The following is a 15,181-nucleotide window of genomic DNA, read 5'->3' on the forward strand; positions in this document are numbered from 1 at the left end:
AAAGAAGATGAATGAGCTTGTAGTGCAGATTGAAATTGACAGGTATTATGGCTGCCAGGTAATCAGGGCTGGGAAATAAGTATCCAAACATACCTATCCTATCAAAGGGACAGGCAGATGGGGCAAGATTGCCTTATTAGTGAGAAATTAAATTGATAGCAAGAAGTAATATAGAGTGAGAAGGCATAGATTCTGTGTGGGTAGAGTTGAGGAACGGGCAAAGGGAAAAAAAAGTACTGATGGGAGTTGTGCACAGGCCTCCTAACAGTTGTTAGAATGTGGGGAAGAAAATAAATCAGGAGATAGAAAAGACATGTAAGAAATGCACAATTACAATAATCATAGAGCACTTCAATGTGCAGATGGGAAATCACACTGGTAGTGGGTGTCAGGGAAAGGAATTTGTGGCATGTCTACAAGATGATTATTTGGAGCAGCTTGTGGTAGACCCTACTAGGGAACAGGCAACTCTGGATTTGGTGATGTGTAATGAGGCAGACTTGATTAAGGAGCTTAAGATGAAGGGACCAGGCAATAACCAGAATCTGTTAGAATTCACCCTGCAGTTTGAGGCAGAGAAGCTGGAGTCACATGTAACAGCAGTATAATTGAGTAAAGATAACTATAAAGACATGAGGGAGGAGCTAGCCAGAGTTGATTGAAAGGGGAGCTTAACAGGGAAGATGGTGGGGCAACAATGGCAGGAGTTTCTGGGTATAATTCAGGAGAAGCAGCAAAAATTCATCCCGATGAAGGAGAAGCATACTCAAGGGAGGATGAGGCAACTGTGGCTAACAAGGGAAGTCAGGGACAGCATAAAACAAAAAGCATACAATGTGATGAAGATTATTGAGAAATCTTATAAAACCAGTAAAATATCTATTTGGGGAGAAGGTAAAATATGAGGGTAAGCTAGCTAGTAATAGAAAATAAAAAAGTGATGACACGTGAAAGGTAAAAAAGAGATAAGGGTGGACATTGGACCATGGAAAATGAGGCTGAAGAAGTAATAATGGGGAAAAAGGAAATGTGGAGGAACTGAATAGGTGCTTTGCATTCAAAGTGGAAGACACCAGCAGCATACCAGAACTTCAAGAGTGTCAGGAGGGACAGGTGAGTGTAATGGTCATCACTGAGGAGATGATATTGGGGAAACTGAAAGGTTTTTTTAGATTACTTACAGTGTGGAAACAGGCCCTTTGGCCCAACAAGTCCACACCGACCCGCCGAAGCGCAACCCACCCATACCCCTACATTTACCCCTTACCTAACACTACGGGCAATTTAGCATGGCCAATTCACCTGACCCACACATCTTTGGACTGTGGGAGGAAACCGGAGCACCCGGAGGAAACCCACGCAGACACGGGGAGAACGTGCAAACTCCACACAGTCAGTCGCCTGAGGTGGGAATTGAACCCAGGTCCCTGGCGCTGTGAGGCAGCAGTGCTAACCACTGTACCACCGTGCACCAGACTAGATGGACTATCTCCCAGAGTTCTGAGGAGATTGTAGAGGTTTTGGTGATCTTTCAGGAATCACTGGAGTCAGGGACAGTCCCAGAGGACTGGAAATGGCTATAGTAAACCCCCTGTTTGAGAAGAGAGGGAGGTAGAAGATCAGACACTGTAGGTCAGTTAGCCTGACCTCAGTCATTGGTAAGATTTTAGAGTCGATTATTAAGGATGAGATCTGAGAGTACTTGGATGTCCATGGTAAAAACAGGGCTGAGTCAGCATGGCTTCATCAAGAGGTATTCATTCCTGACAAATCTGTTAGAATTCTTGGAAGAGGTAATAATCAAGTTAGGCAAAGGAGAGCTAGTGGACGTGATCTTTTTGGATTTCCAGACGGTATTTGATGACATGCCACACGGAGGCTGCTAAATAAGATAAGAGCCCATGGTGTTAGGAGAAAGCAACTGACTTAGGTAGAGGATTGGCTGACTGGTAGAAGGGACTATCTGGATGAAGGATCTGGATAACATTCTGAACGAAGGAACTAACGGCATTGTTGCTAAGTTGTAGTTGACACAGATATGTGGAGGGACAGGTAATGTTGAGGAAGCAGGGAGGGTGCAGAACAACTTGGACAAACTAGGAGAGTGGGAAAAGAAATGGCAGATAATACAATGTTGGAAAACGTGAGGTTATGCACTTAGGTACAAGAATAGAGGCATAAACTATTTTCTAAATGGGGAAAGGCTTCAGAAATCACAAAGGGATTTTGAAGTCCTAATTCAGGATTTCCTTAAGGTTCAGTTGGCAGTTGGGAAAGCCAATACAATGTTAGCATTCATTTCAAGAGGACTAGAAAACAAGAGAAGGGATGTACTGCTGAGGCTGTATAAGCCTATGGTCAGCCTGCATTTTGAATATTGTGAGCTATTTTGGGCCCTGTATCTGAGGAGGATGCACTGGTGTTGGAGCCAGTCCAGAGGACGTTTACAAGAATGATCCTGGAGATGAAGGGCTTGTCATATGAGGAGCGGTTGAGTTTGTACTCAATGGAGTTTAGAAGGATGAAAGGAGATCTGCTTGAAACTTACAGAATACTAAGAAGCCTGGAGAGAATGGACATGGTGAAGGTGTTACCATTAGTAGGAGAGACAAGGACCTGACGGCACAGCCTCTGAATGAAGGGATGATCCTTTAGAATGAGATGAGAGGGTTTCTTCCACCAGAGCCTTTGAGATATACAGCATGGAAACAGGCCCTGTGGCCCAACTTGCCATGCTGGCTAGATTTCTTCATTTGCCTGCATTTGACCCATATCTTTCTAAACCTTTCCTGTCTATGTCCAAATGTCTTATAAATATTGCAATTGTACCCACCTCCACCACATCCTCTGGTAGCTTGTTCCATATGTGTACCACCCTCTGTTGAAAAAGTTGATCTTCAGGTGCCTTTTAAATCTTTCCCCTCTCACCTCAAACCTATGTCCACTAGTTTTAGACTCCCTAGCCTGGGGAAAAGACCTTGGCTAGTTACCTTATCTCTACCCTGTGTGATTTTAAAAATCTCTATTAGTCAACCCTTGGCTTCCTAGGCTCCCATGGAGAAAAGTCCCAGATTATCCTGCCTTTCCTCAAACCTTCCAGTCTCAGTAACATCCTCGTGAATCATTTTTCCACTCTTTCCAGTTTAATACATCCTTCCTATCACTGGGTGACCAGAATTATACTCAGTACTCCAAATGTGGCCTTACTAATGTCTTGGACAGCCATACCATTACGTCCTGTACTCAGTGTTCTGACTGATGAAGGCAAGTGCACCAAACGCCGCCTTGACCACCTATCTACCTTTCAATGAACTGTGTTCCTGCACCTCAAGGTGCTCTACCATTAACTGTGTAAGTCCTGCCCTGATTTGCCTTACCAAAATGCAACACCTCATGTTTATTTGAACTAAATTGCACCTGCCATTCCTTGGCCTACTGCCCCAGTTGATTAAAATCCCATTGTAATCTTAGATAAGCTTCTTCACTGTCCAATATTCCATCAATTTTGGTGTCATCTGCAAACTTACTATTCATGTTACTAGCTAGCTAGATCCTCATCCAAATCACTTAGAAGTGACGAGCAACAGTAGACCCATAACCGCACCTTGCAGCATACCATTGGTCACAGGATGGTGAATCTGTAGAACCATTGCCACAGAGTGTAGTTGAGTATATTTGAGTCATTGAGTATATTTAAGGCAGAGATAGATAGGTCCCTCAACCCCATTCTTCTGCCTTCTCCAAATAAGCCTTGATCCCCTTACTAATCATAAACCTATCAGCTATGATTGAATTGTGAAGCAGACTCAATTGGCTAATTTTGCTGCTATGTCTTCTGGTCTTACAGAGCAAAATGACCGGCAAGTGGTGTGGGAATCAAAAAAAAGTGATGTCTTGTCTTCACTAATCTACCTGCCAGAGATCCGCCCATCCACGACAGTATTGTAGGAGCCACCATTGAATAGTCTTTGTGGAGACAAAAGTCCCATCTTCACATTGTGGATACTCTCTATGTTGTGGGGCATCACCAATGTACAATGTGAGATAGACCTCCAACAATTTAGCAACTCAAAACATGGCATCTGTAAAATATCAGCAGCTGCAGAATTGTATTAAAGTATGATCTGTAATCTAATTGTCCCTCCCCACACACCTCACTCTACCAATACCATCAAGCCAGGAGATCAAGCCTGGTCCAATGAGGAGTGACATGCTAGAAGTATCACCAGGCATACCTAAAAATAATATGTCACCCTGGTGAAGCTATAACACACGACCACTTGCTTGTCACACAGCGGAAGCAACATGCAATATACTGAGCTAACTGATCAAACAACCAATGGGTCAGATTTCAGCTCTGAATCAGTCATGAATTTTGGTGGAGAAAGTGAGGTCTGCAGATGCTGGAGATCAGAGCTGAAAATGTGTTGCTGGAAAAGCAAAGCAGGTCAGGCAGCATCCAAGGAACAGGAAATTCGACGTTTATAAGCCCTTCATCAGGAATGTTGTTGGCCCAAGTAAGCAATCGGTGGAGGTGGTGGATCCACAAATATTCCCATCCTCAATGATGGACGAGTCCAGCATATCCACGTAAAAGACAAAGCTGAAACATTTGTGTTTTGCAGAATTTGCAGTACAGCACAAACACTGGCACATAGCTGATGATTTACACTAGATTAGGTTCCTCTACAGTGTGGAAACAGGCCCTTCGGCCCAACAGGTCCACACCGACCTTCCGAGGAGTAACCCACCCACACCCATTTCCCTCTGACTCATGCACCTAATACTATGAGCAATTTAGCATGGCCAATTCACCTGACCTGCACATCTTTGGACTGTGGGAGGAAACCGAAGCACCCGGAGTAAAACCACGAAGACACAGGGAGAATGTGCAAACTCCACACAGACAGCCGCCTGAGGCTGGAATTGAACCCACGTCCCTGACCCTGTGACGCAGCAGTGCTGTGCAAAATTGCCCAGTTATGTCATGTGCACCAAACCTGACCAGCCTTCTCGCCACAAGTCTACTCTTGTTCATCAGTAAAGTGATGAAATGGATTATTGACAATGCCATCAATCAGTACTTGCAGTGAAGTAACTTGTTCACTAGCTTTCAGTTCTTTTACTTGGCTCCTGACCTAATTACAGTCTTTATCCATACATGAATAAAAAAAGTTGAATTGCGGGGTAAGATAAAAGTGACTTCCCTTGGCATCAAGGCAGCAGTCAACTGATTATGGTATTAGTGAGCCCCAGAAAAAGTGGCATCAATGCACATCAAGGGGAAAAACAAAGATTGTTGTTGAAGATCAGTCAGGTCAATCCCTGGGAATCCATCGCTGTGGGAATTTGTCAAGGCAGTTTTCTTGGACCAACCATCTCCAGCTGCTTTATCAGTGACCGTTCCTCCATCATGTGGTTCGAAGTGTGGCTGTGTAAGCATCAATAGGGAATGTTTGATGCCATCCTAACTGTTTAGATCCCAAAACAGTCCATGCCCAAACGTAACAAGGTGCAGACAATATTCATGCTGCGGTTTACCATGGACCAGAAATGTGCCCAACACCTCAAAGATTGCAGTAGTTCAGGAATGATGTAGAGATGCCGGATTTGGACTGGGGTGGACAAACTCAGAACTCACATGACACCAGGTTATAGTCCAAGAGGTTTGTTTGAAGTCACAAGCTTTGGGGCATTACTCCTCCATCAGGAGGAGTTCAGGAAGACAGCATACCATTGCTGCCTCCAGGGCAATTAGGGATTGGAAATAAATGTTGGTGCCCACATCTCATAATTGAATTATGGAAATCTGCTCTTTACATTTCTAACTAATGCAGCTGTGGCAGTAAAGAAAAGTGTGGAAAGGAATAATTGTGGAAGTTACGATAAGCAAAAGCATATTGTATAGTCAAGCCCATTTGCACTAAACCACCTCTTGTCTTGTATTAGCATTTATGGAGCTTTATTGTTCCTTTTTGTTGTCAACATTTTCTTACCTATTCATTCCAGTATACCTCCCATTTAATGTACCTGTTCATGATTTCCACCCTTGTTCATCTGCAATTATCAGCCTTTAGTGCCAGACTTTATGTCTAGATTTTCCTTTGCTATCACAAGTCTATTTGCCCTGTTCTCAATGACGTTCCATGAGTATCTTGTTTCTCTCCCTTTTAAGGAATAAATTTCAAGCTTGTGTCTCTGAGACATTTAATGGCATCCCTGAGATCAGTTTCATAGCCTTTTTATTTATGCATTTTTAACATATTTTGTCGGCTTGCTTGCCATTATTTCTTTTAAACGGAATGATAGTCATCTTCACAGGATGAATACATGTGGCTGAGACCACTGACCATCCAAGAATAAAACCACAGTAGCACCCACACCTCCACTTTATCCGACAGATTACTGAATAATTCTAGTGATTTTTTTTCTTTCACCTCTCTCCCTGTAAGTCATCCCAACCCTGTACAAACATCACAGACCAAGTTTCATGCTTTGCTATAAAAATAGAATAAGGTTAAAATGTTGAGTTCTGAGCTATGTTCCTAGGCCAAATAACAGTTAGGTTAACTGATCAGTTTCTGCTTTAACTTGTACTATAACTAAAGCTGAAGGAGTGCACTTTCTCCCTACCCCCATTACTCCATGGATCACGTTATAAAGTAAAACAAATTTCCGAGTTATTTAAAATAGTCAGTTAAATACATTGTCTATTATCATGATTAAACAAAGAGTTATTAACCAGGTTTCTTTAATAAAATACTTACTGAGTTACTATCTGCAGAGGTTTGGGTTATAAATTAAACATATTTTGGACAACGGGTTAATAACTGTAGGATATAGGATCATGCACAGTTTTCTCTGGGATCACAGCTAGCAGAGTTCTCAGGAAATGCGTACTGAGAAGCTCCTCTGGAAAATAAAAGCAAATAAATTCCAACTGAAACTCAACAAGAGAGGTTTTCTTTTCAGAAATGGGAGTGATCAGCTGGGCAGCACATGCACAATTAGGTACAGAGAGACTCCAAGCGAGTCATCACTCAAAACCATCCCAACAGGGACCTGTAATATACCAAACACTTAATCACCAGTCAAGTGATTTTGATGGAAACCTGTTCTTAAAAAAGTCTGTAGTGTGTAGAGTGATATTTTAACCATGTTAAAGATGCCACCCAAAAACTGGATATAAAACCATTTTTCCACAATCCTTCAAAAGTCAATTCCTCCAAGAAATATGAAATATTGAGTGTTTTACAAAACGTGACAGTAAAGTTTTATGGCCATCAATAGATGGAGTCTGTTTATCGCCAAATAATGAATAGTGCATTATAAGGTATCTTCTGTAAAACATGACATTATCTGACTAACCAAAAACTATATTGTTTGTGATGCACTGTGAGACAATAAAACTTTTGCATACAGCACTTAATATTTTACAACACTGAAAGTACCCACATTTGCTACCATGTAGTTCATGAAATATTTTATTGATTGGCTCAAAGCAAAACAGAACAAGTCATAACTTGACTCATTAAAGAATACTAATATCATGGAGAAAAATGGGAAAAGGTTTGCTTTAAATCAAGGACTATAGAAGGAGATGCTGAAGTTTTAAAATTAATTACTAAAACTCATTTTGAATTTCTTGATAATGCCACTTTGCATGTTTATAGCAGGTAGATGTAGGAGACTTATTGGCATGTGTTCACAGGGACAGATTGGTCTTTCAATCAACAGTCAGGTCAGGAAATATCAGCATGAAACAATTCTCTGGCTCTTATGCAGGTGAACAACGGAGCAGCAGAAAGCCTGTAAACTCTAAAAACATCTCTCGCTCCGTTTCTCTCTAGCACCACGCTCCCCCCCCAACCCACCCCCCACCGACTCCCCTTCCCCTTGAAGATAAGTACAAATTGGAAGTTGGCTGATTATTCTAACTCACCATTTGCCTGTAATTGTCTACCTTTGGTCAGTGGCTGAATGACTGAATAATCAGCGTGCCAACTCTCCTTTTCAGTAAAGAACTGAAAAGACTGGAAACAAAGATGATTGGGGATCAAAAAGGCTTAGAGAAAGCAAAAGTATACCTCACCGAATCTTGTGGGCTGGTGCTATTGAACTGTGTTCCCCTAATTTTTTTCTTCATCCATGATATGTGTTTCTTTGTTTGTCTGTCAGCATATGTATACAGGAGTTTAAGATGGATAGAGTTTAATTAAAGTTACAAGTTGATAATTCATATTTTGTTTGCCTATTGTTAGACTTGATTTACTTGTAATAATTAGCAATTCCTTGTTAAATATAGAAACCTAGTCATTGTTTTTGATTAGCCTGAGTTTATCTGACAGGAAAATTGGGGTCTTTGAGTAATTTGATTAAATCTTTAATTCTGTGATGGTCCCAGGAGTAAGTGGGGTATATGTATCAGCAAACTTTCCGAAGGATCGTGACCCTATTCCCTGCTGCTCTAGACTGCATTGAGGAACAAAATGTTCCCTAAGCTGTAGGCGAAAGCTTTAATGCTTAAAGCATACATATTGCATTTAATGCATTGATTAATTTTCTGAAGTCATAATTAATGCCCTAGAAATGTTTAGTGGGGGCTAGGGGGCAATTAAGTCTTCATATCATAGATTAACAAGTCTGGATGAAAATTCAAACCCGTGCTACTCTGACATTTCTATTTAAAGCAGAATTTACTTAAGTAAGTCAAAAAACTAAAACCTTTGCCAGAATCTTACTGTTGAATATCCTATTCTCTAGTTCGAACTGATGTGAATGAAGACTTGAAAACTGCAGTTTAGAATGAGAACCTTAGGCATTGAGTTCAAAGCCAACAATCAGTCATTGCTGGCTCTCAGAGTCCTGAATGATGTGGACTTGTCAATCCTTCCCAATGTAAAGCTATCTATACTTCAGTACAATATAGTAGTTGGATTTGTAGTGACATGTGACTATTAATGAAATTATACTCTTTCATAACTAGCTGAGAATAATGAGATTCAGAGAGTTCCAGAGATAAGAGGGATAACAGAAATAAAGCACTTAAGCCACAGCTATTTATTTTGTTGATAACTGGACTTGTTTTCCTTGTTGTGAAGGGATCATATTACATGTGAATGCTGTAAAGATAATGCATATTCTGAACTTGCATTTTTTTTTGTGACTAAGATGCTGTGCATAGATTGGAATTTTGTTCCCATTGATTTGAACTAAACTAAATACTGACTTGCTTTGCTTTAGATTTGTCCACTCTAAGCACTTGAAGTCTATCTAACAGCGACACTGAAAGCATAGTGAGATATTTCAAGTCAGGATGATCAAAGACTTGGAGGGGAATTTGGGAATTTGAGAGCAAACTTAGGAAGTACTGTACATTTTCATGCAAAGGGTAGTAGAAACCGATAATTCAGTGCCCTAAAAACTGGCTGTTGGGACAGTTGGAGGTTTTTGACATAAATTGATTGTTTTGTTGGGTCAGAGATCAAAGCAGGTAAATGGAGTTGAGATACATATCAGCTCTGAACTAATTGATTTGTGAGCTGGTTTGAGGGACATGAAAGTTGATACTTTTTTTTGTTTTGTTAACCGAGTAGAGTACAGAGTGTTATTCAAAGCCAAGCACACTGTTAGGAGTTGGTGCCAAGTTAGATCATTATTAAATTACCAAACAGTCCCATATGTTCCAGTCCCTTTTTTTAGATTAACTTGGTACATGACACTAGGGAAACTCCTGATTATATGTAAATGTAATGGAATGACTGGTAGCTAACAACTTCTGCTTTTAAAATGTTTTGATATCATTCCAGGCATCCAGTATGATCATATGATGGCAGTATTTGCAAACAAATTCCAATGCTTTGTTCACAATGCATGATTGAACAAAATGGGCTGTTTTGACAGTTGGCTTCAGATGTAGTGGGTGAAACTGGCAACCTACCAAGATATTAGATAGGCATTTTTTTTAAAAAATCATTAACATCTTCCAAATTAAGCCTCATTAAAGTATAACTTGCAAAATTTTGTGTAGATTATCTTATTGAATTGTAACAAAACTGATCAATCTCTTTGGTGTGTGAGACAAGTGGAGACCTTTGTTTCAAGGAAGTGTGTTGTTGGTAGGCATTGTCCTCCACTTTAACCAAAAGGCTGAGGCAGTAGTTCACTAAAACAAGTGGAACAAGGCAATGAGCCAATTTGATTGAAACAGTAAGCTATGTGCTAGGACAGTTTAGTACAGCGCCTGCAGCTCTGGTTTCCACTCACCTGTATCCTGACAACTAGTTCCAAAGCTGAGCTGTGAGGCATCAGAGAGATGAAGGATGTAGCTCAGCGGACTTCCCCTTGGAAGGGGCAGGCAAGAAGGAAGGGGCTGTGAGCTTGCTCACCTTCAAGCATGTTATAGGGATAAGGTTCCTCACAAGCTGAAAAAGTAGTGCCGAATAGGAAGGCAAGAATATCTCTTGCCTAATACTCTGACAAACTAACATCAAGCTGTACTTTAACGCCTCATCATCACCATCACATGACAATGATTCAGTCAGCAGCAGCATTATACCGTTAGATCTAGAATTCCACAAACAAGGAAAGACAGCTGATCAGATTTGTTTAGAGGACCACAACAGTAATGTTGCCCATGGCTTGATAAATGCCAGCTCCACCATCTGGATATTTCAATTAACATTTGAGGCATTTGTTGCATGATCAAAATGGGCAGTGTTAAATTGGAATAAGGTAATTCCAAGCAGCTTGAACCACAAGTAGTATAAACATCTATACTTGTTAGTAACTTGCAAAGTAGTATTATGTTTTACTGGACAAATAGATTTGTTTTAATTCCTGATGAAGGGCTTTTGCCCGAAACGTCGATTTTCCTGCTCCTTGGATGCTGCCTGACCTGCTGTGCTTTTCCAGCACCACTCTAATCTAGACTCCAGTTTCCAGCATCTGCAGCCCTTGTTTTTACCTACTAGATTTGTTTTAGTGGTGAGTATAGGGTTTTCACAAAAATGATAAACTCTTACAGAAATGGGATCTTTATCAAACATTTAATTCTGACCACTGAAATGTGGTATTGTATGGAACATTACACAGAGAAATAGCACCTTCATAGAAATTCCCTGTTATGTGTTTTATCCAGTTGTGCCTTTACTAAGTAATGTCAGAATTGTGATTGTTGCAGAGGAACCCCTACATTAATGGTATTGGCACTGAACCAACAAAACCTTTAACAAAATCAACACAACAATTTTTTTTAGGAATTGCAAGTTAGGAAACGACGCAATTGCTAACTGAAATTTATGAAGTGATTTACCTTTTCTTTTTAGTCAATCTTATCAGCTTTTCTGTAACTCAACGGTGCTTAGGACTTGGCCCCTTTACCTTGATATGTTAGTTATGTAAATATAGCAGGAGAAAATTATCATTTAACTTTCATTTTCACACACACAATGTTTGTAATCCGCACTTCTCTTACAGCTGAAGGGGCCCTTTCTGCTTGCAGTGTCACTAGTAATGTCCAAAATCAGGTAATTAAATTTGAATATTAATAAGGGAATAAAGTACTCAACTTAAAGATTCCAGAAGGTTATGACATTTGAGGGTTATCTAGATTCGGATTACAGGCGCGAGAATTTCCTATGGTGTCCAATTTGCACTCACTTTGGTATAAAAATGGTACCAGTGCTGCTGCCTCTTATCTTGGAAAAGAAAACTCCATAAACTTATGTGGGTTAGCAATCAATCCCACTTATTGAACATAGAGTTCTCTGATCTTGACAATACTGTTGTGATGTGCTGCTATGTACCACAGTGAGGTGCTGCAGCCAGCCTGAAGAGTGAGCTTCTAGTTTTGAATATTTCTCAACACTTTGGCAAAAGTGGGGTTAAATACTCAGTTTAGACTGTGTTGTGACTGTGCTGCCTTCTGATTGGGGCTTGCAACACCTCCATATATTATAGGTTATGATTGGCTACTTATATTGTGGCAAACCAATAGTAAAGTTGTATATATGACTTCCTCTTTTTCTTTGAGTCACCCGTTACACAATCATATTTTTAACACATATTTTGTTGAATGCTTCCCCTCCCCCATCCATGCAGCCCATCCCCCCCACAACAATACCATTTTCATATTAACAGCGATATAAAATACATAACTTAGTGAAAACGACAGCTGAAGTCACAACAAATAGGTAAGTAGCATACAAGAGAGTCAGTGAAAAGTGGAATACACAATAGAAAGAAGCAAGAATTCTTGCAAAGAAAGAGAAAGCAATAATCAATATATATCAAGCAAACATTTCAAGCTTTAAGTAATCAGAACCCATTGAAAAGCTGTCTGCTTTGAGCTTAAAACCTAAATAACTTAATTCCCCAGCCTTGACCAAAATCTCCGATGGTTCAGTATAATTTCTTGACCCCAATATTAACTCATTACCTTAGAGGAAAGGTTACTCCCCAAGCTTTAGATTTGATGGAATAGCCTGAATGTAACCAGTATGACTGCTATTTCATATAATTGAGAAAAATTAACAACTTCGGTCTTTGCTCAGACTTATTTTTGTTTCATATGGTTCTTAACCAATCAATGAAAGGTCATTCACATCATATTGTTAGATATTTTGTGACATAGCCAGTGAGTCCAAGACATGAGTTTGATAGTCAGTTGATAGTGACAGTTCGTTGAAATATTGACTTATCCTCTTTAAAACAAACAAACAACCTGGATGCTAAAGTGGAGCAGAACCAGCAGGTAAAATTGCACCTTGAATTCTGACATTTTGCAATCAAAAGTTCAACAACCAAAAATATTCATATCTTATTAAAAGAAAACACGAATAAGCAACAAAAATTGATTTCTAATTTGAAAGAAAGGCTTTTACTATATCATACACACTGATTTTCTTTTTTAGCAGCCTCACCAATAAATGGAGTGTCTGCTGTAAGAGCCTATTTCACTTGCTTTTGTTCAGAGTTTCCAAACTTCTCTCTATTATAGAAGAAAACACAAAATTAATACTGCAATAAAAGCTGGATTGTATGGGACCTTCATGCAAACTCGGAATGTCATGGAGCAGGAGTTGGAAACAGGGCAAGTTGTTATACTTTGCATGATGGATCATTTGTGTTCATGTTTTCTGAATCCTTAGTGCTGTTACAAGACATGATTCACCCTCGTGAGGCTCTGCTCATAAGCTTGCCCATTGGCCCTCCTTTGGGTCAAAATTGAGATATTTCTAAGCAGTTGCCTTGGGAAAGACCTTTAACTGCACTAATTTTGCGATGAGCAAACTGTGGGGCCAGGTTTTGTTAGGCAAAGAGTGCTTGAAGAGGAGGAGCGCAGTTAAATCTGCTTCCAGGGATTACATGACAGCCCCATGATGTGACATGGATATCCTTAGACCATTAGAAGAGAGGGTCTAAAATGGCCTTTAATTAGCTGCTTCAAGGTGTCAAAATGGCAAAACTCATGTGGAGGTAGGTAGGCAATAAGCCAATCACCTGTCTCCCCTTCCCCTCCCTCCCCCACCCCATTACCGAAATGCCACCTGATTTAAAAACCCTACCTCCTACCCCATTCTGAAGGGGTGAAAATTGGGTCTAGGTATACCATCAGGTTTGCATTTTTATGGAAAAGGGATCAAAATGAAACACTTTCAAGGAATAGTTTGTTCGTGAATAATTAGGTTAATTGGAGTTGAAATTTGAAGCTCAATCAAGCCAGTACAATTTGGCCAGATTTTGGTGTGCATGGGTAAAACATTATTTAGGTTCAAATGTGCCATCAGCCAGGGCATCATTCAAATTCTTAAACAGCATTCTGCATTCCAGCAACTTGGTAACATGTGTTAGTTTGCTGGTATGTTAACCAGCGAGGAACAACATCCGTAGTTAATTTGTTCAGGGACTCCTCTCAGTTCCATAGTTATATCCCCCATTTTTCGGGAGGGTCACTTAGAGATTGGTAGATGGCCATGTTTTAGTTTATTGCCACTTGATGCAGGGAGTCCTCAATCTGAGAAAAAGTGAATGACTGCCTGTTGAGTGCAGACTCACCGACTGAGGTAATAGTATAGCACATTTCTGTACAAAGGTGCTGAACCATCAGCCCTTCATAACAGTATCACAAGTGTAATGTTGCCATAGTCTTACTGGACGTAGGGCTGCTCTCTCATTAGGGAGAAACTGGTGGTGGTTTCACCTGATGGTCATCTCTATTCCAGCAAGGGGAGAGATTGAGAAGAAAACTCCTTCATAGTAAGCTTAGCTAATGATGGGAATTGAACCCACATTGTTGGCATCACTCAGAATCACAGACCAACTAACTGAGCTAAATAAGTCTATCTACACTCAGGACTGTAGCAATTGAAGAAGGTACTCACCACCACCTTTCTTGAGGGGAAATTCAGGTTGGGGCAGTCAATGCTGACCTAGCCAGCAATTCCCACATTTTTTTATTTAAACCCAACAGTGCTGAAAATAAGCATTATCAAACCAAATCAGACATAACATTTATTTTATTCTAGAAAAATCCCTCTGCTGCTGAATTAAGTAATCCATTCTCTTTGCATATCAAATTTTACTTCTGCCTGTCTATTATGGAGTCTTTAATGAATGCTTTTTACACCTCCATCTGTAAATGTTACAACATTGACCTGTGGGAGAACTAGCCATCACTAATGAAAAAAGGTAATGATTATTAATTTCCCAGCAGCAAAATATCTGCATGTTTAAAATGGTGTCTTTGAAATGTCTCTCATGTTCTTTATCCTTCCCACTGCCTTCAATGTAGCTTCTTTCTTTACTGCTCAAATTCAGTCTCGAGATCTTATTGCTGCTTCCTCCCAGTTTCTGCTAGCAACAGTGCTAAGCCAATCACTGCAATCTGAATGCTGAATTCAGTTTGAGCTGAGCTGATTGTGCACCTGGGAATTGTAGTTCCCTGTTCAATTTTTGAAAATAATGTGAAAAAAAACACTACAACTCCCATAATTCAATTTCAGTGTGACAACTGATGCACCAACATGCACTGCTGGGCTATGGCACACTGAGAAATTGTACAAGATGGAGAACTAAGTGGATTGATGAAAGGTTCATCTGGAGAGATTTGGAAAGGAAGAGTATTTAGTTTTAAAAGTTAACAGTATTTCAATTGAGAGGTTCTGAGGACATCTTAAAC

The sequence above is a fragment of the Hemiscyllium ocellatum genome, chromosome 32 (assembly GCF_020745735.1).
Source record: "Hemiscyllium ocellatum isolate sHemOce1 chromosome 32, sHemOce1.pat.X.cur, whole genome shotgun sequence".
NCBI classification, from domain to species: Eukaryota; Metazoa; Chordata; class Chondrichthyes; order Orectolobiformes; family Hemiscylliidae; genus Hemiscyllium; species Hemiscyllium ocellatum.